Here is an 18,438-nt window from a genome sequence, read left to right on the forward strand (position 1 = left end):
CAGTAGAATGCAGAATTCTAAAGACGGCGACTCCGCTCTAATGTCTGACCGCCTTACGGTCCAAGCGACAGAGAGGTTTGCTCATTTTCTTCTTTTTTCATTGTCAAGGGCCAAAACAGTAGCGTCCCTCGAGCCGGATTCGAACCAGCGACCTAAGGATGTCCGGCCTTCTCCACTACAGTCCTCCGCTCTACCAACTGAGCTATCGAGGGAGCCGTGCGTGTCCTCTCTCTGACGTTCACAGCCCGAGGCAGGGTGGAGTTCCTGTTCTTTGGAAAGCACAGCACTGTGTCATGTTGGATCTAACAGAGATTCCTGGGCTCGTTGTCGTTTCCTCGGCTTGCTCTCTTCAGTGGACCAAACATGTGGCCTTTGAGGATCCTGTATGTCCCTGCTGCTGCTCCTGCTTCTGTCGTAGAGCCCGGATAGCTCAGTCGGTAGAGCATCAGACTTTTAATCTGAGGGTCCAGGGTTCAAGTCCCTGTTCGGGTGTTATGGTGACTCAGGTCTAAGCCCCACCCCCCGGGCTTTTGTTTGCGGCCCTCCTCATTGCAAGGGCACAGACTTCCGCATTAGCAGCGCAGAGGTCCTTGTGTGGTGTTTGTCCTGGACGGAGTCAAAGGGGCCTGGAAGACGACAGTGAAACAATGGTGGTACGTCTTTGGCATTTTTTTCCTCTTCCGTCGGCTCTTCTCGTTGCAAATTACCAAAGCTTCAAATTAGGCAGGGCAGAGGTAATTGTGGGGTGTGTGGGCTGGGCAAAAAGAAGGGCTTTGCTCCCTTTGGCCTGTGAGAGGATAAGAGGCTTAAACTGTGGTGTGACCAAGCTCTCTCCGTGGGCGCCAGTGGTGTAGTGGTATCATGCAAGATTCCCATTCTTGCGACCCGGGTTCGATTCCCGGCTGGCGCAGCCTGGGCTCTAGCTTGTGGGCCTGGCACTGATTAATGGGTGAGGTGTGGCTCTGGGTGATTGGTGGCCCCTGCTGGGGAAATGTTTGCATATCAAAGCATCAACATATTGAGTAGGAGGAAGTGGTTACTGGATGAATGACCATCAATACAGAAGGTGCTGCTTGCTTTCTGGGGCTATACCTTGCCTCCTTTTTAACAGCTTTGTACTCAAACGTCTACTGCAATGGTGAGGCTTACAGAAAGGGTGCCGGCGATGGGCTCCACCGAGCGCCTCCTTTAGTCTCACTTGTCTTTGCGACTAGGTTTTGAGCGCACCAGCGCTGACGCAGTGTTTTGCAAAAGGAAAGCTTAGCAGACGCGAGCAGTAGAATGCAGAATTCTAAAGACGGCGACTCCGCTCTAATGTCTGACCGCCTTACGGTCCAAGCGACAGAGAGGTTTGCTCATTTTCTTCTTTTTTCATTGTCAAGGGCCAAAACAGTAGCGTCCCTCGAGCCGGATTCGAACCAGCGACCTAAGGATGTCCAGCCTTCTCCACTACAGTCCTCCGCTCTACCAACTGAGCTATCGAGGGAGCCGTGCGTGTCCTCTCTCTGACGTTCACAGCCCGAGGCAGGGTGGAGTTCCTGTTCTTTGGAAAGCACAGCACTGTGTCATGTTGGATCTAACAGAGATTCCTGGGCTCGTTGTCGTTTCCTCGGCTTGCTCTCTTCAGTGGACCAAACATGTGGCCTTTGAGGATCCTGTATGTCCCTGCTGCTGCTCCTGCTTCTGTCGTAGAGCCCGGATAGCTCAGTTGGTAGAGCATCAGACTTTTAATCTGAGGGTCCAGGGTTCAAGTCCCTGTTCGGGTGTTATGGTGACTCAGGTCTAAGCCCCACCCCCTGGGCTTTTGTTTGCGGCCCTCCTCATTACAAGGGCACAGACTTCCGCATTAGCAGCGCAGAGGTCCTTGTGTGGTGTTTGTCCTGGACGGAGTCAAAGGGGCCTGGAAGACGACAGTGAAACAATGGTGGTACGTCTTTGGCATTTTTTTCCTCTTCCGTCGGCTCTTCTCGTTGCAAATTCCCAAAGCTTCAAATTAGGCAGGGCAGAGGTAATTGTGGGGTGTGTGGGCTGGGCAAAAAGAAGGGCTTTGCTCCCTTTGGCCTGTGAGAGGATAAGAGGCTTAAACTGTGGTGTGAGCAAGCTCTCTCCGTGGGCGCCAGTGGTGTAGTGGTATCATGCAAGATTCCCATTCTTGCGACCCGGGTTCGATTCCTGGCTGGCGCAGCCTGGGCTCTAGCTTGTGGGCCTGGCACTGATTAATGGGTGAGGTGTGGCTCTGGGTGATTGGTGGCCCCTGCTGGGGAAATGTTTGCATATCAAAGCATCAACATATTGAGTAGGAGGAAGTGGTTACTGGATGAATGACCATCAATACAGAAGGTGCTGCTTGCTTTCTGGGGCTATACCTTGCCTCCTTTTTAACAGCTTTGTACTCAAACGTCTACTGCAATGGTGAGGCTTACAGAAAGGGTGCCGGCGATGGGCTCCACCGAGCGCCTCCTTTAGTCTCACTTGTCTTTGCGACTAGGTTTTGAGCGCACCAGCGCTGACGCAGTGTTTTGCAAAAGGAAAGCTTAGCAGACGCGAGCAGTAGAATGCAGAATTCTAAAGACGGCGACTCCGCTCTAATGTCTGACCGCCTTACGGTCCAAGCGAGAGAGAGGTTTGCTCATTTTCTTCTTTTTTCATTGTCAAGGGCCAAAACAGTAGCGTCCCTCGAGCCGGATTCGAACCAGCGACCTAAGGATGTCCGGCCTTCTCCACTACAGTCCTCCGCTCTACCAACTGAGCTATCGAGGGAGCCGTGCGTGTCCTCTCTCTGACGTTCACAGCCCGAGGCAGGGTGGAGTTCCTGTTCTTTGGAAAGCACAGCACTGTGTCATGTTGGATCTAACAGAGATTCCTGGGCTCGTTGTCGTTTCCTCGGCTTGCTCTCTTCAGTGGACCAAACATGTGGCCTTTGAGGATCCTGTATGTCCCTGCTGCTGCTCCTGCTTCTGTCGTAGAGCCCGGATAGCTCAGTCGGTAGAGCATCAGACTTTTAATCTGAGGGTCCAGGGTTCAAGTCCCTGTTCGGGTGTTATGGTGACTCAGGTCTAAGCCCCACCCCCCGGGCTTTTGTTTGCGGCCCTCCTCATTGCAAGGGCACAGACTTCCGCATTAGCAGCGCAGAGGTCCTTGTGTGGTGTTTGTCCTGGACGGAGTCAAAGGGGCCTGGAAGACGACAGTGAAACAATGGTGGTACGTCTTTGGCATTTTTTTCCTCTTCCGTCGGCTCTTCTCGTTGCAAATTCCCAAAGCTTCAAATTAGGCAGGGCAGAGGTAATTGTGGGGTGTGTGGGCTGGGCAAAAAGAAGGGCTTTGCTCCCTTTGGCCTGTGAGAGGATAAGAGGCTTAAACTGTGGTGTGAGCAAGCTCTCTCCGTGGGCGCCAGTGGTGTAGTGGTATCATGCAAGATTCCCATTCTTGCGACCCGGGTTCGATTCCCGGCTGGCGCAGCCTGGGCTCTAGCTTGTGGGCCTGGCACTGATTAATGGGTGAGGTGTGGCTCTGGGTGATTGGTGGCCCCTGCTGGGGAAATGTTTGCATATCAAAGCATCAACATATTGAGTAGGAGGAAGTGGTTACTGGATGAATGACCATCAATACAGAAGGTGCTGCTTGCTTTCTGGGGCTATACCTTGCCTCCTTTTTAACAGCTTTGTACTCAAACGTCTACTGCAATGGTGAGGCTTACAGAAAGGGTGCCGGCGATGGGCTCCACCGAGCGCCTCCTTTAGTCTCACTTGTCTTTGCGACTAGGTTTTGAGCGCACCAGCGCTGACGCAGTGTTTTGCAAAAGGAAAGCTTAGCAGACGCGAGCAGTAGAATGCAGAATTCTAAAGACGGCGACTCCGCTCTAATGTCTGACCGCCTTACGGTCCAAGCGACAGAGAGGTTTGCTCATTTTCTTCTTTTTTCATTGTCAAGGGCCAAAACAGTAGCGTCCCTCGAGCCGGATTCGAACCAGCGACCTAAGGATGTCCGGCCTTCTCCACTACAGTCCTCCGCTCTACCAACTGAGCTATCGAGGGAGCCGTGCGTGTCCTCTCTCTGACGTTCACAGCCCGAGGCAGGGTGGAGTTCCTGTTCTTTGGAAAGCACAGCACTGTGTCATGTTGGATCTAACAGAGATTCCTGGGCTCGTTGTCGTTTCCTCGGCTTGCTCTCTTCAGTGGACCAAACATGTGGCCTTTGAGGATCCTGTATGTCCCTGCTGCTGCTCCTGCTTCTGTCGTAGAGCCCGGATAGCTCAGTCGGTAGAGCATCAGACTTTTAATCTGAGGGTCCAGGGTTCAAGTCCCTGTTCAGGTGTTATGGTGACTCAGGTCTAAGCCCCACCCCCCGGGCTTTTGTTTGCGGCCCTCCTCATTGCAAGGGCACAGACTTCCGCATTAGCAGCGCAGAGGTCCTTGTGTGGTGTTTGTCCTGGACGGAGTCAAAGGGGCCTGGAAGACGACAGTGAAACAATGGTGGTACGTCTTTGGCATTTTTTTCCTCTTCCGTCGGCTCTTCTCGTTGCAAATTCCCAAAGCTTCAAATTAGGCAGGGCAGAGGTAATTGTGGGGTGTGTGGGCTGGGCAAAAAGAAGGGCTTTGCTCCCTTTGGCCTGTGAGAGGATAAGAGGCTTAAACTGTGGTGTGAGCAAGCTCTCTCCGTGGGCGCCAGTGGTGTAGTGGTATCATGCAAGATTCCCATTCTTGCGACCCGGGTTCGATTCCCGGCTGGCGCAGCCTGGGCTCTAGCTTGTGGGCCTGGCACTGATTAATGGGTGAGGTGTGGCTCTGGGTGATTGGTGGCCCCTGCTGGGGAAATGTTTGCATATCAAAGCATCAACATATTGAGTAGGAGGAAGTGGTTACTGGATGAATGACCATCAATACAGAAGGTGCTGCTTGCTTTCTGGGGCTATACCTTGCCTCCTTTTTAACAGCTTTGTACTCAAACGTCTACTGCAATGGTGAGGCTTACAGAAAGGGTGCCGGCGATGGGCTCCACCGAGCGCCTCCTTTAGTCTCACTTGTCTTTGCGACTAGGTTTTGAGCGCACCAGCGCTGACGCAGTGTTTTGCAAAAGGAAAGCTTAGCAGACGCGAGCAGTAGAATGCAGAATTCTAAAGACGGCGACTCCGCTCTAATGTCTGACCGCCTTACGGTCCAAGCGACAGAGAGGTTTGCTCATTTTCTTCTTTTTTCATTGTCAAGGGCCAAAACAGTAGCGTCCCTCGAGCCGGATTCGAACCAGCGACCTAAGGATGTCCGGCCTTCTCCACTACAGTCCTCCGCTCTACCAACTGAGCTATCGAGGGAGCCGTGCGTGTCCTCTCTCTGACGTTCACAGCCCGAGGCAGGGTGGAGTTCCTGTTCTTTGGAAAGCACAGCACTGTGTCATGTTGGATCTAACAGAGATTCCTGGGCTCGTTGTCGTTTCCTCGGCTTGCTCTCTTCAGTGGACCAAACATGTGGCCTTTGAGGATCCTGTATGTCCCTGCTGCTGCTCCTGCTTCTGTCGTAGAGCCCGGATAGCTCAGTCGGTAGAGCATCAGACTTTTAATCTGAGGGTCCAGGGTTCAAGTCCCTGTTCGGGTGTTATGGTGACTCAGGTCTAAGCCCCACCCCCCGGGCTTTTGTTTGCGGCCCTCCTCATTGCAAGGGCACAGACTTCCGCATTAGCAGCGCAGAGGTCCTTGTGTGGTGTTTGTCCTGGACGGAGTCAAAGGGGCCTGGAAGACGACAGTGAAACAATGGTGGTACGTCTTTGGCATTTTTTTCCTCTTCCGTCGGCTCTTCTCGTTGCAAATTCCCAAAGCTTCAAATTAGGCAGGGCAGAGGTAATTGTGGGGTGTGTGGGCTGGGCAAAAAGAAGGGCTTTGCTCCCTTTGGCCTGTGAGAGGATAAGAGGCTTAAACTGTGGTGTGAGCAAGCTCTCTCCGTGGGCGCCAGTGGTGTAGTGGTATCATGCAAGATTCCCATTCTTGCGACCCGGGTTCGATTCCCGGCTGGCGCAGCCTGGGCTCTAGCTTGTGGGCCTGGCACTGATTAATGGGTGAGGTGTGGCTCTGGGTGATTGGTGGCCCCTGCTGGGGAAATGTTTACATATCAAAGCATCAACATATTGAGTAGGAGGAAGTGGTTACTGGATGAATGACCATCAATACAGAAGGTGCTGCTTGCTTTCTGGGGCTATACCTTGCCTCCTTTTTAACAGCTTTGTACTCAAACGTCTACTGCAATGGTGAGGCTTACAGAAAGGGTGCCGGCGATGGGCTCCACCGAGCGCCTCCTTTAGTCTCACTTGTCTTTGCGACTAGGTTTTGAGCGCACCAGCGCTGACGCAGTGTTTTGCAAAAGGAAAGCTTAGCAGACGCGAGCAGTAGAATGCAGAATTCTAAAGACGGCGACTCCGCTCTAATGTCTGACCGCCTTACGGTCCAAGCGACAGAGAGGTTTGCTCATTTTCTTCTTTTTTCATTGTCAAGGGCCAAAACAGTAGCGTCCCTCGAGCCGGATTCGAACCAGCGACCTAAGGATGTCCGGCCTTCTCCACTACAGTCCTCCGCTCTACCAACTGAGCTATCGAGGGAGCCGTGCGTGTCCTCTCTCTGACGTTCACAGCCCGAGGCAGGGTGGAGTTCCTGTTCTTTGGAAAGCACAGCACTGTGTCATGTTGGATCTAACAGAGATTCCTGGGCTCGTTGTCGTTTCCTCGGCTTGCTCTCTTCAGTGGACCAAACATGTGGCCTTTGAGGATCCTGTATGTCCCTGCTGCTGCTCCTGCTTCTGTCGTAGAGCCCGGATAGCTCAGTCGGTAGAGCATCAGACTTTTAATCTGAGGGTCCAGGGTTCAAGTCCCTGTTCAGGTGTTATGGTGACTCAGGTCTAAGCCCCACCCCCCGGGCTTTTGTTTGCGGCCCTCCTCATTGCAAGGGCACAGACTTCCGCATTAGCAGCGCAGAGGTCCTTGTGTGGTGTTTGTCCTGGACGGAGTCAAAGGGGCCTGGAAGACGACAGTGAAACAATGGTGGTACGTCTTTGGCATTTTTTTCCTCTTCCGTCGGCTCTTCTCGTTGCAAATTCCCAAAGCTTCAAATTAGGCAGGGCAGAGGTAATTGTGGGGTGTGTGGGCTGGGCAAAAAGAAGGGCTTTGCTCCCTTTGGCCTGTGAGAGGATAAGAGGCTTAAACTGTGGTGTGAGCAAGCTCTCTCCGTGGGCGCCAGTGGTGTAGTGGTATCATGCAAGATTCCCATTCTTGCGACCCGGGTTCGATTCCCGGCTGGCGCAGCCTGGGCTCTAGCTTGTGGGCCTGGCACTGATTAATGGGTGAGGTGTGGCTCTGGGTGATTGGTGGCCCCTGCTGGGGAAATGTTTGCATATCAAAGCATCAACATATTGAGTAGGAGGAAGTGGTTACTGGATGAATGACCATCAATACAGAAGGTGCTGCTTGCTTTCTGGGGCTATACCTTGCCTCCTTTTTAACAGCTTTGTACTCAAACGTCTACTGCAATGGTGAGGCTTACAGAAAGGGTGCCGGCGATGGGCTCCACCGAGCGCCTCCTTTAGTCTCACTTGTCTTTGCGACTAGGTTTTGAGCGCACCAGCGCTGACGCAGTGTTTTGCAAAAGGAAAGCTTAGCAGACGCGAGCAGTAGAATGCAGAATTCTAAAGACGGCGACTCCGCTCTAATGTCTGACCACCTTACGGTCCAAGCGACAGAGAGGTTTGCTCATTTTCTTCTTTTTTCATTGTCAAGGGCCAAAACAGTAGCGTCCCTCGAGCCGGATTCGAACCAGCGACCTAAGGATGTCCGGCCTTCTCCACTACAGTCCTCCGCTCTACCAACTGAGCTATCGAGGGAGCCGTGCGTGTCCTCTCTCTGACGTTCACAGCCCGAGGCAGGGTGGAGTTCCTGTTCTTTGGAAAGCACAGCACTGTGTCATGTTGGATCTAACAGAGATTCCTGGGCTCGTTGTCGTTTCCTCGGCTTGCTCTCTTCAGTGGACCAAACATGTGGCCTTTGAGGATCCTGTATGTCCCTGCTGCTGCTCCTGCTTCTGTCGTAGAGCCCGGATAGCTCAGTCGGTAGAGCATCAGACTTTTAATCTGAGGGTCCAGGGTTCAAGTCCCTGTTCGGGTGTTATGGTGACTCAGGTCTAAGCCCCACCCCCCGGGCTTTTGTTTGCGGCCCTCCTCATTGCAAGGGCACAGACTTCCGCATTAGCAGCGCAGAGGTCCTTGTGTGGTGTTTGTCCTGGACGGAGTCAAAGGGGCCTGGAAGACGACAGTGAAACAATGGTGGTACGTCTTTGGCATTTTTTTCCTCTTCCGTCGGCTCTTCTCGTTGCAAATTCCCAAAGCTTCAAATTAGGCAGGGCAGAGGTAATTGTGGGGTGTGTGGGCTGGGCAAAAAGAAGGGCTTTGCTCCCTTTGGCCTGTGAGAGGATAAGAGGCTTAAACTGTGGTGTGAGCAAGCTCTCTCCGTGGGCGCCAGTGGTGTAGTGGTATCATGCAAGATTCCCATTCTTGCGACCCGGGTTCGATTCCCGGCTGGCGCAGCCTGGGCTCTAGCTTGTGGGCCTGGCACTGATTAATGGGTGAGGTGTGGCTCTGGGTGATTGGTGGCCCCTGCTGGGGAAATGTTTGCATATCAAAGCATCAACATATTGAGTAGGAGGAAGTGGTTACTGGATGAATGACCATCAATACAGAAGGTGCTGCTTGCTTTCTGGGGCTATACCTTGCCTCCTTTTTAACAGCTTTGTACTCAAACGTCTACTGCAATGGTGAGGCTTACAGAAAGGGTGCCGGCGATGGGCTCCACCGAGCGCCTCCTTTAGTCTCACTTGTCTTTGCGACTAGGTTTTGAGCGCACCAGCGCTGACGCAGTGTTTTGCAAAAGGAAAGCTTAGCAGACGCGAGCAGTAGAATGCAGAATTCTAAAGACGGCGACTCCGCTCTAATGTCTGACCACCTTACGGTCCAAGCGACAGAGAGGTTTGCTCATTTTCTTCTTTTTTCATTGTCAAGGGCCAAAACAGTAGCGTCCCTCGAGCCGGATTCGAACCAGCGACCTAAGGATGTCCGGCCTTCTCCACTACAGTCCTCCGCTCTACCAACTGAGCTATCGAGGGAGCCGTGCGTGTCCTCTCTCTGACGTTCACAGCCCGAGGCAGGGTGGAGTTCCTGTTCTTTGGAAAGCACAGCACTGTGTCATGTTGGATCTAACAGAGATTCCTGGGCTCGTTGTCGTTTCCTCGGCTTGCTCTCTTCAGTGGACCAAACATGTGGCCTTTGAGGATCCTGTATGTCCCTGCTGCTGCTCCTGCTTCTGTCGTAGAGCCCGGATAGCTCAGTCGGTAGAGCATCAGACTTTTAATCTGAGGGTCCAGGGTTCAAGTCCCTGTTCGGGTGTTATGGTGACTCAGGTCTAAGCCCCACCCCCCGGGCTTTTGTTTGCGGCCCTCCTCATTGCAAGGGCACAGACTTCCGCATTAGCAGCGCAGAGGTCCTTGTGTGGTGTTTGTCCTGGACGGAGTCAAAGGGGCCTGGAAGACGACAGTGAAACAATGGTGGTACGTCTTTGGCATTTTTTTCCTCTTCCGTCGGCTCTTCTCGTTGCAAATTCCCAAAGCTTCAAATTAGGCAGGGCAGAGGTAATTGTGGGGTGTGTGGGCTGGGCAAAAAGAAGGGCTTTGCTCCCTTTGGCCTGTGAGAGGATAAGAGGCTTAAACTGTGGTGTGAGCAAGCTCTCTCCGTGGGCGCCAGTGGTGTAGTGGTATCATGCAAGATTCCCATTCCTGCGACCCGGGTTCGATTCCCGGCTGGCGCAGCCTGGGCTCTAGCTTGTGGGCCTGGCACTGATTAATGGGTGAGGTGTGGCTCTGGGTGATTGGTGGCCCCTGCTGGGGAAATGTTTGCATATCAAAGCATCAACATATTGAGTAGGAGGAAGTGGTTACTGGATGAATGACCATCAATACAGAAGGTGCTGCTTGCTTTCTGGGGCTATACCTTGCCTCCTTTTTAACAGCTTTGTACTCAAACGTCTACTGCAATGGTGAGGCTTACAGAAAGGGTGCCGGCGATGGGCTCCACCGAGCGCCTCCTTTAGTCTCACTTGTCTTTGCGACTAGGTTTTGAGCGCACCAGCGCTGACGCAGTGTTTTGCAAAAGGAAAGCTTAGCAGACGCGAGCAGTAGAATGCAGAATTCTAAAGACGGCGACTCCGCTCTAATGTCTGACCGCCTTACGGTCCAAGCGACAGAGAGGTTTGCTCATTTTCTTCTTTTTTCATTGTCAAGGGCCAAAACAGTAGCGTCCCTCGAGCCGGATTCGAACCAGCGACCTAAGGATGTCCGGCCTTCTCCACTACAGTCCTCCGCTCTACCAACTGAGCTATCGAGGGAGCCGTGCGTGTCCTCTCTCTGACGTTCACAGCCCGAGGCAGGGTGGAGTTCCTGTTCTTTGGAAAGCACAGCACTGTGTCATGTTGGATCTAACAGAGATTCCTGGGCTCGTTGTCGTTTCCTCGGCTTGCTCTCTTCAGTGGACCAAACATGTGGCCTTTGAGGATCCTGTATGTCCCTGCTGCTGCTCCTGCTTCTGTCGTAGAGCCCGGATAGCTCAGTCGGTAGAGCATCAGACTTTTAATCTGAGGGTCCAGGGTTCAAGTCCCTGTTCAGGTGTTATGGTGACTCAGGTCTAAGCCCCACCCCCCGGGCTTTTGTTTGCGGCCCTCCTCATTGCAAGGGCACAGACTTCCGCATTAGCAGCGCAGAGGTCCTTGTGTGGTGTTTGTCCTGGACGGAGTCAAAGGGGCCTGGAAGACGACAGTGAAACAATGGTGGTACGTCTTTGGCATTTTTTTCCTCTTCCGTCGGCTCTTCTCGTTGCAAATTCCCAAAGCTTCAAATTAGGCAGGGCAGAGGTAATTGTGGGGTGTGTGGGCTGGGCAAAAAGAAGGGCTTTGCTCCCTTTGGCCTGTGAGAGGATAAGAGGCTTAAACTGTGGTGTGAGCAAGCTCTCTCCGTGGGCGCCAGTGGTGTAGTGGTATCATGCAAGATTCCCATTCTTGCGACCCGGGTTCGATTCCCGGCTGGCGCAGCCTGGGCTCTAGCTTGTGGGCCTGGCACTGATTAATGGGTGAGGTGTGGCTCTGGGTGATTGGTGGCCCCTGCTGGGGAAATGTTTGCATATCAAAGCATCAACATATTGAGTAGGAGGAAGTGGTTACTGGATGAATGACCATCAATACAGAAGGTGCTGCTTGCTTTCTGGGGCTATACCTTGCCTCCTTTTTAACAGCTTTGTACTCAAACGTCTACTGCAATGGTGAGGCTTACAGAAAGGGTGCCGGCGATGGGCTCCACCGAGCGCCTCCTTTAGTCTCACTTGTCTTTGCGACTAGGTTTTGAGCGCACCAGCGCTGACGCAGTGTTTTGCAAAAGGAAAGCTTAGCAGACGCGAGCAGTAGAATGCAGAATTCTAAAGACGGCGACTCCGCTCTAATGTCTGACCACCTTACGGTCCAAGCGACAGAGAGGTTTGCTCATTTTCTTCTTTTTTCATTGTCAAGGGCCAAAACAGTAGCGTCCCTCGAGCCGGATTCGAACCAGCGACCTAAGGATGTCCGGCCTTCTCCACTACAGTCCTCCGCTCTACCAACTGAGCTATCGAGGGAGCCGTGCGTGTCCTCTCTCTGACGTTCACAGCCCGAGGCAGGGTGGAGTTCCTGTTCTTTGGAAAGCACAGCACTGTGTCATGTTGGATCTAACAGAGATTCCTGGGCTCGTTGTCGTTTCCTCGGCTTGCTCTCTTCAGTGGACCAAACATGTGGCCTTTGAGGATCCTGTATGTCCCTGCTGCTGCTCCTGCTTCTGTCGTAGAGCCCGGATAGCTCAGTCGGTAGAGCATCAGACTTTTAATCTGAGGGTCCAGGGTTCAAGTCCCTGTTCGGGTGTTATGGTGACTCAGGTCTAAGCCCCACCCCCCGGGCTTTTGTTTGCGGCCCTCCTCATTGCAAGGGCACAGACTTCCGCATTAGCAGCGCAGAGGTCCTTGTGTGGTGTTTGTCCTGGACGGAGTCAAAGGGGCCTGGAAGACGACAGTGAAACAATGGTGGTACGTCTTTGGCATTTTTTTCCTCTTCCGTCGGCTCTTCTCGTTGCAAATTCCCAAAGCTTCAAATTAGGCAGGGCAGAGGTAATTGTGGGGTGTGTGGGCTGGGCAAAAAGAAGGGCTTTGCTCCCTTTGGCCTGTGAGAGGATAAGAGGCTTAAACTGTGGTGTGAGCAAGCTCTCTCCGTGGGCGCCAGTGGTGTAGTGGTATCATGCAAGATTCCCATTCTTGCGACCCGGGTTCGATTCCCGGCTGGCGCAGCCTGGGCTCTAGCTTGTGGGCCTGGCACTGATTAATGGGTGAGGTGTGGCTCTGGGTGATTGGTGGCCCCTGCTGGGGAAATGTTTGCATATCAAAGCATCAACATATTGAGTAGGAGGAAGTGGTTACTGGATGAATGACCATCAATACAGAAGGTGCTGCTTGCTTTCTGGGGCTATACCTTGCCTCCTTTTTAACAGCTTTGTACTCAAACGTCTACTGCAATGGTGAGGCTTACAGAAAGGGTGCCGGCGATGGGCTCCACCGAGCGCCTCCTTTAGTCTCACTTGTCTTTGCGACTAGGTTTTGAGCGCACCAGCGCTGACGCAGTGTTTTGCAAAAGGAAAGCTTAGCAGACGCGAGCAGTAGAATGCAGAATTCTAAAGACGGCGACTCCGCTCTAATGTCTGACCACCTTACGGTCCAAGCGACAGAGAGGTTTGCTCATTTTCTTCTTTTTTCATTGTCAAGGGCCAAAACAGTAGCGTCCCTCGAGCCGGATTCGAACCAGCGACCTAAGGATGTCCGGCCTTCTCCACTACAGTCCTCCGCTCTACCAACTGAGCTATCGAGGGAGCCGTGCGTGTCCTCTCTCTGACGTTCACAGCCCGAGGCAGGGTGGAGTTCCTGTTCTTTGGAAAGCACAGCACTGTGTCATGTTGGATCTAACAGAGATTCCTGGGCTCGTTGTCGTTTCCTCGGCTTGCTCTCTTCAGTGGACCAAACATGTGGCCTTTGAGGATCCTGTATGTCCCTGCTGCTGCTCCTGCTTCTGTCGTAGAGCCCGGATAGCTCAGTCGGTAGAGCATCAGACTTTTAATCTGAGGGTCCAGGGTTCAAGTCCCTGTTCGGGTGTTATGGTGACTCAGGTCTAAGCCCCACCCCCCGGGCTTTTGTTTGCGGCCCTCCTCATTGCAAGGGCACAGACTTCCGCATTAGCAGCGCAGAGGTCCTTGTGTGGTGTTTGTCCTGGACGGAGTCAAAGGGGCCTGGAAGACGACAGTGAAACAATGGTGGTACGTCTTTGGCATTTTTTTCCTCTTCCGTCGGCTCTTCTCGTTGCAAATTCCCAAAGCTTCAAATTAGGCAGGGCAGAGGTAATTGTGGGGTGTGTGGGCTGGGCAAAAAGAAGGGCTTTGCTCCCTTTGGCCTGTGAGAGGATAAGAGGCTTAAACTGTGGTGTGAGCAAGCTCTCTCCGTGGGCGCCAGTGGTGTAGTGGTATCATGCAAGATTCCCATTCCTGCGACCCGGGTTCGATTCCCGGCTGGCGCAGCCTGGGCTCTAGCTTGTGGGCCTGGCACTGATTAATGGGTGAGGTGTGGCTCTGGGTGATTGGTGGCCCCTGCTGGGGAAATGTTTGCATATCAAAGCATCAACATATTGAGTAGGAGGAAGTGGTTACTGGATGAATGACCATCAATACAGAAGGTGCTGCTTGCTTTCTGGGGCTATACCTTGCCTCCTTTTTAACAGCTTTGTACTCAAACGTCTACTGCAATGGTGAGGCTTACAGAAAGGGTGCCGGCGATGGGCTCCACCGAGCGCCTCCTTTAGTCTCACTTGTCTTTGCGACTAGGTTTTGAGCGCACCAGCGCTGACGCAGTGTTTTGCAAAAGGAAAGCTTAGCAGACGCGAGCAGTAGAATGCAGAATTCTAAAGACGGCGACTCCGCTCTAATGTCTGACCGCCTTACGGTCCAAGCGAGAGAGAGGTTTGCTCATTTTCTTCTTTTTTCATTGTCAAGGGCCAAAACAGTAGCGTCCCTCGAGCCGGATTCGAACCAGCGACCTAAGGATGTCCGGCCTTCTCCACTACAGTCCTCCGCTCTACCAACTGAGCTATCGAGGGAGCCGTGCGTGTCCTCTCTCTGACGTTCACAGCCCGAGGCAGGGTGGAGTTCCTGTTCTTTGGAAAGCACAGCACTGTGTCATGTTGGATCTAACAGAGATTCCTGGGCTCGTTGTCGTTTCCTCGGCTTGCTCTCTTCAGTGGACCAAACATGTGGCCTTTGAGGATCCTGTATGTCCCTGCTGCTGCTCCTGCTCCTGCTTCTGTCGTAGAGCCCGGATAGCTCAGTCGGTAGAGCATCAGACTTTTAATCTGAGGGTCCAGGGTTCAAGTCCCTGTTCGGGTGTTATGGTGACTCAGGTCTAAGCCCCACCCCCCGGGCTTTTGTTTGCGGCCCTCCTCATTGCAAGGGCACAGACTTCCGCATTAGCAGCGCAGAGGTCCTTGTGTGGTGTTTGTCCTGGACGGAGTCAAAGGGGCCTGGAAGACGACAGTGAAACAATGGTGGTACGTCTTTGGCATTTTTTTCCTCTTCCGTCGGCTCTTCTCGTTGCAAATTCCCAAAGCTTCAAATTAGGCAGGGCAGAGGTAATTGTGGGGTGTGTGGGCTGGGAAAAAAAAAGAAGGGCTTTGCTCCCTTTGGCCTGTGAGAGGATAAGAGGCTTAAACTGTGGTGTGAGCAAGCTCTCTCCGTGGGCGCCAGTGGTGTAGTGGTATCATGCAAGATTCCCATTCTTGTGACCCGGGTTCGATTCCCGGCTGGCGCAGCCTGGGCTCTAGCTTGTGGGCCTGGCACTGATTAATGGGTGAGGTGTGGCTCTGGGTGATTGGTGGCCCCTGCTGGGGAAATGTTTGCATATCAAAGCATCAACATATTGAGTAGGAGGAAGTGGTTACTGGATGAATGACCATCAATACAGAAGGTGCTGCTTGCTTTCTGGGGCTATACCTTGCCTCCTTTTTAACAGCTTTGTACTCAAACGTCTACTGCAATGGTGAGGCTTACAGAAAGGGTGCCGGCGATGGGCTCCACCGAGCGCCTCCTTTAGTCTCACTTGTCTTTGCGACTAGGTTTTGAGCGCACCAGCGCTGACGCAGTGTTTTGCAAAAGGAAAGCTTAGCAGACGCGAGCAGTAGAATGCAGAATTCTAAAGACGGCGACTCCGCTCTAATGTCTGACCGCCTTACGGTCCAAGCGACAGAGAGGTTTGCTCATTTTCTTCTTTTTTCATTGTCAAGGGCCAAAACAGTAGCGTCCCTCGAGCCGGATTCGAACCAGCGACCTAAGGATGTCCGGCCTTCTCCACTACAGTCCTCCGCTCTACCAACTGAGCTATCGAGGGAGCCGTGCGTGTCCTCTCTCTGACGTTCACAGCCCGAGGCAGGGTGGAGTTCCTGTTCTTTGGAAAGCACAGCACTGTGTCATGTTGGATCTAACAGAGATTCCTGGGCTCGTTGTCGTTTCCTCGGCTTGCTCTCTTCAGTGGACCAAACATGTGGCCTTTGAGGATCCTGTATGTCCCTGCTGCTGCTCCTGCTTCTGTCGTAGAGCCCGGATAGCTCAGTCGGTAGAGCATCAGACTTTTAATCTGAGGGTCCAGGGTTCAAGTCCCTGTTCGGGTGTTATGGTGACTCAGGTCTAAGCCCCACCCCCTGGGCTTTTGTTTGCGGCCCTCCTCATTGCAAGGGCACAGACTTCCGCATTAGCAGCGCAGAGGTCCTTGTGTGGTGTTTGTCCTGGACGGAGTCAAAGGGGCCTGGAAGACGACAGTGAAACAATGGTGGTACGTCTTTGGCATTTTTTTCCTCTTCCGTCGGCTCTTCTCGTTGCAAATTCCCAAAGCTTCAAATTAGGCAGGGCAGAGGTAATTGTGGGGTGTGTGGGCTGGGCAAAAAGAAGGGCTTTGCTCCCTTTGGCCTGTGAGAGGATAAGAGGCTTAAACTGTGGTGTGAGCAAGCTCTCTCCGTGGGCGCCAGTGGTGTAGTGGTATCATGCAAGATTCCCATTCTTGCGACCCTGGTTCGATTCCCGGCTGGCGCAGCCTGGGCTCTAGCTTGTGGGCCTGGCACTGATTAATGGGTGAGGTGTGGCTCTGGGTGATTGGTGGCCCCTGCTGGGGAAATGTTTGCATATCAAAGCATCAACATATTGAGTAGGAGGAAGTGGTTACTGGATGAATGACCATCAATACAGAAGGTGCTGCTTGCTTTCTGGGGCTATACCTTGCCTCCTTTTTAACAGCTTTGTACTCAAACGTCTACTGCAATGGTGAGGCTTACAGAAAGGGTGCCGGCGATGGGCTCCACCGAGCGCCTCCTTTAGTCTCACTTGTCTTTGCGACTAGGTTTTGAGCGCACCAGCGCTGACGCAGTGTTTTGCAAAAGGAAAGCTTAGCAGACGCGAGCAGTAGAATGCAGAATTCTAAAGACGGCGACTCCGCTCTAATGTCTGACCGCCTTACGGTCCAAGCGAGAGAGAGGTTTGCTCATTTTCTTCTTTTTTCATTGTCAAGGGCCAAAACAGTAGCGTCCCTCGAGCCGGATTCGAACCAGCGACCTAAGGATGTCCGGCCTTCTCCACTACAGTCCTCCGCTCTACCAACTGAGCTATCGAGGGAGCCGTGCGTGTCCTCTCTCTGACGTTCACAGCCCGAGGCAGGGTGGAGTTCCTGTTCTTTGGAAAGCACAGCACTGTGTCATGTTGGATCTAACAGAGATTCCTGGGCTCGTTGTCGTTTCCTCGGCTTGCTCTCTTCAGTGGACCAAACATGTGGCCTTTGAGGATCCTGTATGTCCCTGCTGCTGCTCCTGCTTCTGTCGTAGAGCCCGGATAGCTCAGTCGGTAGAGCATCAGACTTTTAATCTGAGGGTCCAGGGTTCAAGTCCCTGTTCGGGTGTTATGGTGACTCAGGTCTAAGCCCCACCCCCCGGGCTTTTGTTTGCGGCCCTCCTCATTGCAAGGGCACAGACTTCCGCATTAGCAGCGCAGAGGTCCTTGTGTGGTGTTTGTCCTGGACGGAGTCAAAGGGGCCTGGAAGACGACAGTGAAACAATGGTGGTACGTCTTTGGCATTTTTTTCCTCTTCCGTCGGCTCTTCTCGTTGCAAATTCCCAAAGCTTCAAATTAGGCAGGGCAGAGGTAATTGTGGGGTGTGTGGGCTGGGCAAAAAGAAGGGCTTTGCTCCCTTTGGCCTGTGAGAGGATAAGAGGCTTAAACTGTGGTGTGAGCAAGCTCTCTCCGTGGGCGCCAGTGGTGTAGTGGTATCATGCAAGATTCCCATTCTTGCGACCCGGGTTCGATTCCCGGCTGGCGCAGCCTGGGCTCTAGCTTGTGGGCCTGGCACTGATTAATGGGTGAGGTGTGGCTCTGGGTGATTGGTGGCCCCTGCTGGGGAAATGTTTGCATATCAAAGCATCAACATATTGAGTAGGAGGAAGTGGTTACTGGATGAATGACCATCAATACAGAAGGTGCTGCTTGCTTTCTGGGGCTATACCTTGCCTCCTTTTTAACAGCTTTGTACTCAAACGTCTACTGCAATGGTGAGGCTTACAGAAAGGGTGCCGGCGATGGGCTCCACCGAGCGCCTCCTTTAGTCTCACTTGTCTTTGCGACTAGGTTTTGAGCGCACCAGCGCTGACGCAGTGTTTTGCAAAAGGAAAGCTTAGCAGACGCGAGCAGTAGAATGCAGAATTCTAAAGACGGCGACTCCGCTCTAATGTCTGACCGCCTTACGGTCCAAGCGACAGAGAGGTTTGCTCATTTTCTTCTTTTTTCATTGTCAAGGGCCAAAACAGTAGCGTCCCTCGAGCCGGATTCGAACCAGCGACCTAAGGATGTCCGGCCTTCTCCACTACAGTCCTCCGCTCTACCAACTGAGCTATCGAGGGAGCCGTGCGTGTCCTCTCTCTGACGTTCACAGCCCGAGGCAGGGTGGAGTTCCTGTTCTTTGGAAAGCACAGCACTGTGTCATGTTGGATCTAACAGAGATTCCTGGGCTCGTTGTCGTTTCCTCGGCTTGCTCTCTTCAGTGGACCAAACATGTGGCCTTTGAGGATCCTGTATGTCCCTGCTGCTGCTCCTGCTTCTGTCGTAGAGCCCGGATAGCTCAGTCGGTAGAGCATCAGACTTTTAATCTTAGGGTCCAGGGTTCAAGTCCCTGTTCGGGTGTTATGGTGACTCAGGTCTAAGCCCCACCCCCTGGGCTTTTGTTTGCGGCCCTCCTCATTGCAAGGGCACAGACTTCCGCATTAGCAGCGCAGAGGTCCTTG

The 18,438-nt window shown here is 53.0% G+C and overlaps 44 non-coding genes across 44 annotated transcripts; 29 read left to right on the forward strand and 15 right to left on the reverse strand.

The window, feature by feature from the left end:
- Window positions 1-124: 124 nt before the first annotated feature.
- Window positions 125-212, reverse strand: trnay-gua (transfer RNA tyrosine (anticodon GUA)). Its single transcript is given in 2 exon segments — window positions 125-160; window positions 176-212. It is a non-coding gene; the product is annotated as a tRNA-Tyr (tRNA).
- Window positions 213-419: 207 nt separating this feature from the next.
- Window positions 420-492, forward strand: trnak-uuu (transfer RNA lysine (anticodon UUU)). The gene has a single exon. It is a non-coding gene; the product is annotated as a tRNA-Lys (tRNA).
- Window positions 493-839: 347 nt separating this feature from the next.
- trnag-ccc (transfer RNA glycine (anticodon CCC)) lies at window positions 840-910 on the forward strand. The gene has a single exon. It is a non-coding gene; the product is annotated as a tRNA-Gly (tRNA).
- A 488-nt stretch (window positions 911-1,398) lies between these two features.
- On the reverse strand, window positions 1,399-1,486 carry trnay-gua (transfer RNA tyrosine (anticodon GUA)). Its single transcript is given in 2 exon segments — window positions 1,399-1,434; window positions 1,450-1,486. It is a non-coding gene; the product is annotated as a tRNA-Tyr (tRNA).
- A 207-nt stretch (window positions 1,487-1,693) lies between these two features.
- On the forward strand, window positions 1,694-1,766 carry trnak-uuu (transfer RNA lysine (anticodon UUU)). The gene has a single exon. It is a non-coding gene; the product is annotated as a tRNA-Lys (tRNA).
- A 347-nt stretch (window positions 1,767-2,113) lies between these two features.
- trnag-ccc (transfer RNA glycine (anticodon CCC)) lies at window positions 2,114-2,184 on the forward strand. The gene has a single exon. It is a non-coding gene; the product is annotated as a tRNA-Gly (tRNA).
- Window positions 2,185-2,672: 488 nt separating this feature from the next.
- Window positions 2,673-2,760, reverse strand: trnay-gua (transfer RNA tyrosine (anticodon GUA)). Its single transcript is given in 2 exon segments — window positions 2,673-2,708; window positions 2,724-2,760. It is a non-coding gene; the product is annotated as a tRNA-Tyr (tRNA).
- A 207-nt stretch (window positions 2,761-2,967) lies between these two features.
- Window positions 2,968-3,040, forward strand: trnak-uuu (transfer RNA lysine (anticodon UUU)). Its single transcript has one exon. It is a non-coding gene; the product is annotated as a tRNA-Lys (tRNA).
- Window positions 3,041-3,387: 347 nt separating this feature from the next.
- On the forward strand, window positions 3,388-3,458 carry trnag-ccc (transfer RNA glycine (anticodon CCC)). The gene has a single exon. It is a non-coding gene; the product is annotated as a tRNA-Gly (tRNA).
- A 488-nt stretch (window positions 3,459-3,946) lies between these two features.
- Window positions 3,947-4,034, reverse strand: trnay-gua (transfer RNA tyrosine (anticodon GUA)). Its single transcript is given in 2 exon segments — window positions 3,947-3,982; window positions 3,998-4,034. It is a non-coding gene; the product is annotated as a tRNA-Tyr (tRNA).
- Window positions 4,035-4,241: 207 nt separating this feature from the next.
- Window positions 4,242-4,314, forward strand: trnak-uuu (transfer RNA lysine (anticodon UUU)). Its single transcript has one exon. It is a non-coding gene; the product is annotated as a tRNA-Lys (tRNA).
- A 347-nt stretch (window positions 4,315-4,661) lies between these two features.
- Window positions 4,662-4,732, forward strand: trnag-ccc (transfer RNA glycine (anticodon CCC)). The gene has a single exon. It is a non-coding gene; the product is annotated as a tRNA-Gly (tRNA).
- A 488-nt stretch (window positions 4,733-5,220) lies between these two features.
- trnay-gua (transfer RNA tyrosine (anticodon GUA)) lies at window positions 5,221-5,308 on the reverse strand. Its single transcript is given in 2 exon segments — window positions 5,221-5,256; window positions 5,272-5,308. It is a non-coding gene; the product is annotated as a tRNA-Tyr (tRNA).
- Window positions 5,309-5,515: 207 nt separating this feature from the next.
- Window positions 5,516-5,588, forward strand: trnak-uuu (transfer RNA lysine (anticodon UUU)). The gene has a single exon. It is a non-coding gene; the product is annotated as a tRNA-Lys (tRNA).
- A 347-nt stretch (window positions 5,589-5,935) lies between these two features.
- trnag-ccc (transfer RNA glycine (anticodon CCC)) lies at window positions 5,936-6,006 on the forward strand. The gene has a single exon. It is a non-coding gene; the product is annotated as a tRNA-Gly (tRNA).
- A 488-nt stretch (window positions 6,007-6,494) lies between these two features.
- On the reverse strand, window positions 6,495-6,582 carry trnay-gua (transfer RNA tyrosine (anticodon GUA)). The gene is given in 2 exon segments: window positions 6,495-6,530; window positions 6,546-6,582. It is a non-coding gene; the product is annotated as a tRNA-Tyr (tRNA).
- Window positions 6,583-6,789: 207 nt separating this feature from the next.
- trnak-uuu (transfer RNA lysine (anticodon UUU)) lies at window positions 6,790-6,862 on the forward strand. The gene has a single exon. It is a non-coding gene; the product is annotated as a tRNA-Lys (tRNA).
- A 347-nt stretch (window positions 6,863-7,209) lies between these two features.
- On the forward strand, window positions 7,210-7,280 carry trnag-ccc (transfer RNA glycine (anticodon CCC)). Its single transcript has one exon. It is a non-coding gene; the product is annotated as a tRNA-Gly (tRNA).
- A 488-nt stretch (window positions 7,281-7,768) lies between these two features.
- Window positions 7,769-7,856, reverse strand: trnay-gua (transfer RNA tyrosine (anticodon GUA)). The gene is given in 2 exon segments: window positions 7,769-7,804; window positions 7,820-7,856. It is a non-coding gene; the product is annotated as a tRNA-Tyr (tRNA).
- A 207-nt stretch (window positions 7,857-8,063) lies between these two features.
- trnak-uuu (transfer RNA lysine (anticodon UUU)) lies at window positions 8,064-8,136 on the forward strand. The gene has a single exon. It is a non-coding gene; the product is annotated as a tRNA-Lys (tRNA).
- A 347-nt stretch (window positions 8,137-8,483) lies between these two features.
- Window positions 8,484-8,554, forward strand: trnag-ccc (transfer RNA glycine (anticodon CCC)). Its single transcript has one exon. It is a non-coding gene; the product is annotated as a tRNA-Gly (tRNA).
- A 488-nt stretch (window positions 8,555-9,042) lies between these two features.
- Window positions 9,043-9,130, reverse strand: trnay-gua (transfer RNA tyrosine (anticodon GUA)). The gene is given in 2 exon segments: window positions 9,043-9,078; window positions 9,094-9,130. It is a non-coding gene; the product is annotated as a tRNA-Tyr (tRNA).
- Window positions 9,131-9,337: 207 nt separating this feature from the next.
- On the forward strand, window positions 9,338-9,410 carry trnak-uuu (transfer RNA lysine (anticodon UUU)). Its single transcript has one exon. It is a non-coding gene; the product is annotated as a tRNA-Lys (tRNA).
- Window positions 9,411-9,757: 347 nt separating this feature from the next.
- trnag-ccc (transfer RNA glycine (anticodon CCC)) lies at window positions 9,758-9,828 on the forward strand. The gene has a single exon. It is a non-coding gene; the product is annotated as a tRNA-Gly (tRNA).
- A 488-nt stretch (window positions 9,829-10,316) lies between these two features.
- trnay-gua (transfer RNA tyrosine (anticodon GUA)) lies at window positions 10,317-10,404 on the reverse strand. The gene is given in 2 exon segments: window positions 10,317-10,352; window positions 10,368-10,404. It is a non-coding gene; the product is annotated as a tRNA-Tyr (tRNA).
- A 207-nt stretch (window positions 10,405-10,611) lies between these two features.
- On the forward strand, window positions 10,612-10,684 carry trnak-uuu (transfer RNA lysine (anticodon UUU)). The gene has a single exon. It is a non-coding gene; the product is annotated as a tRNA-Lys (tRNA).
- A 347-nt stretch (window positions 10,685-11,031) lies between these two features.
- trnag-ccc (transfer RNA glycine (anticodon CCC)) lies at window positions 11,032-11,102 on the forward strand. Its single transcript has one exon. It is a non-coding gene; the product is annotated as a tRNA-Gly (tRNA).
- Window positions 11,103-11,590: 488 nt separating this feature from the next.
- On the reverse strand, window positions 11,591-11,678 carry trnay-gua (transfer RNA tyrosine (anticodon GUA)). Its single transcript is given in 2 exon segments — window positions 11,591-11,626; window positions 11,642-11,678. It is a non-coding gene; the product is annotated as a tRNA-Tyr (tRNA).
- Window positions 11,679-11,885: 207 nt separating this feature from the next.
- Window positions 11,886-11,958, forward strand: trnak-uuu (transfer RNA lysine (anticodon UUU)). Its single transcript has one exon. It is a non-coding gene; the product is annotated as a tRNA-Lys (tRNA).
- Window positions 11,959-12,305: 347 nt separating this feature from the next.
- On the forward strand, window positions 12,306-12,376 carry trnag-ccc (transfer RNA glycine (anticodon CCC)). The gene has a single exon. It is a non-coding gene; the product is annotated as a tRNA-Gly (tRNA).
- A 488-nt stretch (window positions 12,377-12,864) lies between these two features.
- Window positions 12,865-12,952, reverse strand: trnay-gua (transfer RNA tyrosine (anticodon GUA)). The gene is given in 2 exon segments: window positions 12,865-12,900; window positions 12,916-12,952. It is a non-coding gene; the product is annotated as a tRNA-Tyr (tRNA).
- Window positions 12,953-13,159: 207 nt separating this feature from the next.
- trnak-uuu (transfer RNA lysine (anticodon UUU)) lies at window positions 13,160-13,232 on the forward strand. Its single transcript has one exon. It is a non-coding gene; the product is annotated as a tRNA-Lys (tRNA).
- A 347-nt stretch (window positions 13,233-13,579) lies between these two features.
- Window positions 13,580-13,650, forward strand: trnag-ccc (transfer RNA glycine (anticodon CCC)). Its single transcript has one exon. It is a non-coding gene; the product is annotated as a tRNA-Gly (tRNA).
- A 488-nt stretch (window positions 13,651-14,138) lies between these two features.
- trnay-gua (transfer RNA tyrosine (anticodon GUA)) lies at window positions 14,139-14,226 on the reverse strand. Its single transcript is given in 2 exon segments — window positions 14,139-14,174; window positions 14,190-14,226. It is a non-coding gene; the product is annotated as a tRNA-Tyr (tRNA).
- A 213-nt stretch (window positions 14,227-14,439) lies between these two features.
- Window positions 14,440-14,512, forward strand: trnak-uuu (transfer RNA lysine (anticodon UUU)). Its single transcript has one exon. It is a non-coding gene; the product is annotated as a tRNA-Lys (tRNA).
- A 350-nt stretch (window positions 14,513-14,862) lies between these two features.
- On the forward strand, window positions 14,863-14,933 carry trnag-ccc (transfer RNA glycine (anticodon CCC)). The gene has a single exon. It is a non-coding gene; the product is annotated as a tRNA-Gly (tRNA).
- A 488-nt stretch (window positions 14,934-15,421) lies between these two features.
- trnay-gua (transfer RNA tyrosine (anticodon GUA)) lies at window positions 15,422-15,509 on the reverse strand. Its single transcript is given in 2 exon segments — window positions 15,422-15,457; window positions 15,473-15,509. It is a non-coding gene; the product is annotated as a tRNA-Tyr (tRNA).
- Window positions 15,510-15,716: 207 nt separating this feature from the next.
- On the forward strand, window positions 15,717-15,789 carry trnak-uuu (transfer RNA lysine (anticodon UUU)). Its single transcript has one exon. It is a non-coding gene; the product is annotated as a tRNA-Lys (tRNA).
- Window positions 15,790-16,136: 347 nt separating this feature from the next.
- Window positions 16,137-16,207, forward strand: trnag-ccc (transfer RNA glycine (anticodon CCC)). The gene has a single exon. It is a non-coding gene; the product is annotated as a tRNA-Gly (tRNA).
- Window positions 16,208-16,695: 488 nt separating this feature from the next.
- Window positions 16,696-16,783, reverse strand: trnay-gua (transfer RNA tyrosine (anticodon GUA)). The gene is given in 2 exon segments: window positions 16,696-16,731; window positions 16,747-16,783. It is a non-coding gene; the product is annotated as a tRNA-Tyr (tRNA).
- Window positions 16,784-16,990: 207 nt separating this feature from the next.
- On the forward strand, window positions 16,991-17,063 carry trnak-uuu (transfer RNA lysine (anticodon UUU)). The gene has a single exon. It is a non-coding gene; the product is annotated as a tRNA-Lys (tRNA).
- A 347-nt stretch (window positions 17,064-17,410) lies between these two features.
- trnag-ccc (transfer RNA glycine (anticodon CCC)) lies at window positions 17,411-17,481 on the forward strand. Its single transcript has one exon. It is a non-coding gene; the product is annotated as a tRNA-Gly (tRNA).
- Window positions 17,482-17,969: 488 nt separating this feature from the next.
- Window positions 17,970-18,057, reverse strand: trnay-gua (transfer RNA tyrosine (anticodon GUA)). Its single transcript is given in 2 exon segments — window positions 17,970-18,005; window positions 18,021-18,057. It is a non-coding gene; the product is annotated as a tRNA-Tyr (tRNA).
- A 207-nt stretch (window positions 18,058-18,264) lies between these two features.
- Window positions 18,265-18,337, forward strand: trnak-uuu (transfer RNA lysine (anticodon UUU)). The gene has a single exon. It is a non-coding gene; the product is annotated as a tRNA-Lys (tRNA).
- Window positions 18,338-18,438: the final 101 nt, after the last annotated feature.

This window comes from Lepisosteus oculatus, chromosome 6, assembly GCF_040954835.1.
Source record: "Lepisosteus oculatus isolate fLepOcu1 chromosome 6, fLepOcu1.hap2, whole genome shotgun sequence".
Classification (NCBI taxonomy): domain Eukaryota; kingdom Metazoa; phylum Chordata; class Actinopteri; order Semionotiformes; family Lepisosteidae; genus Lepisosteus; species Lepisosteus oculatus.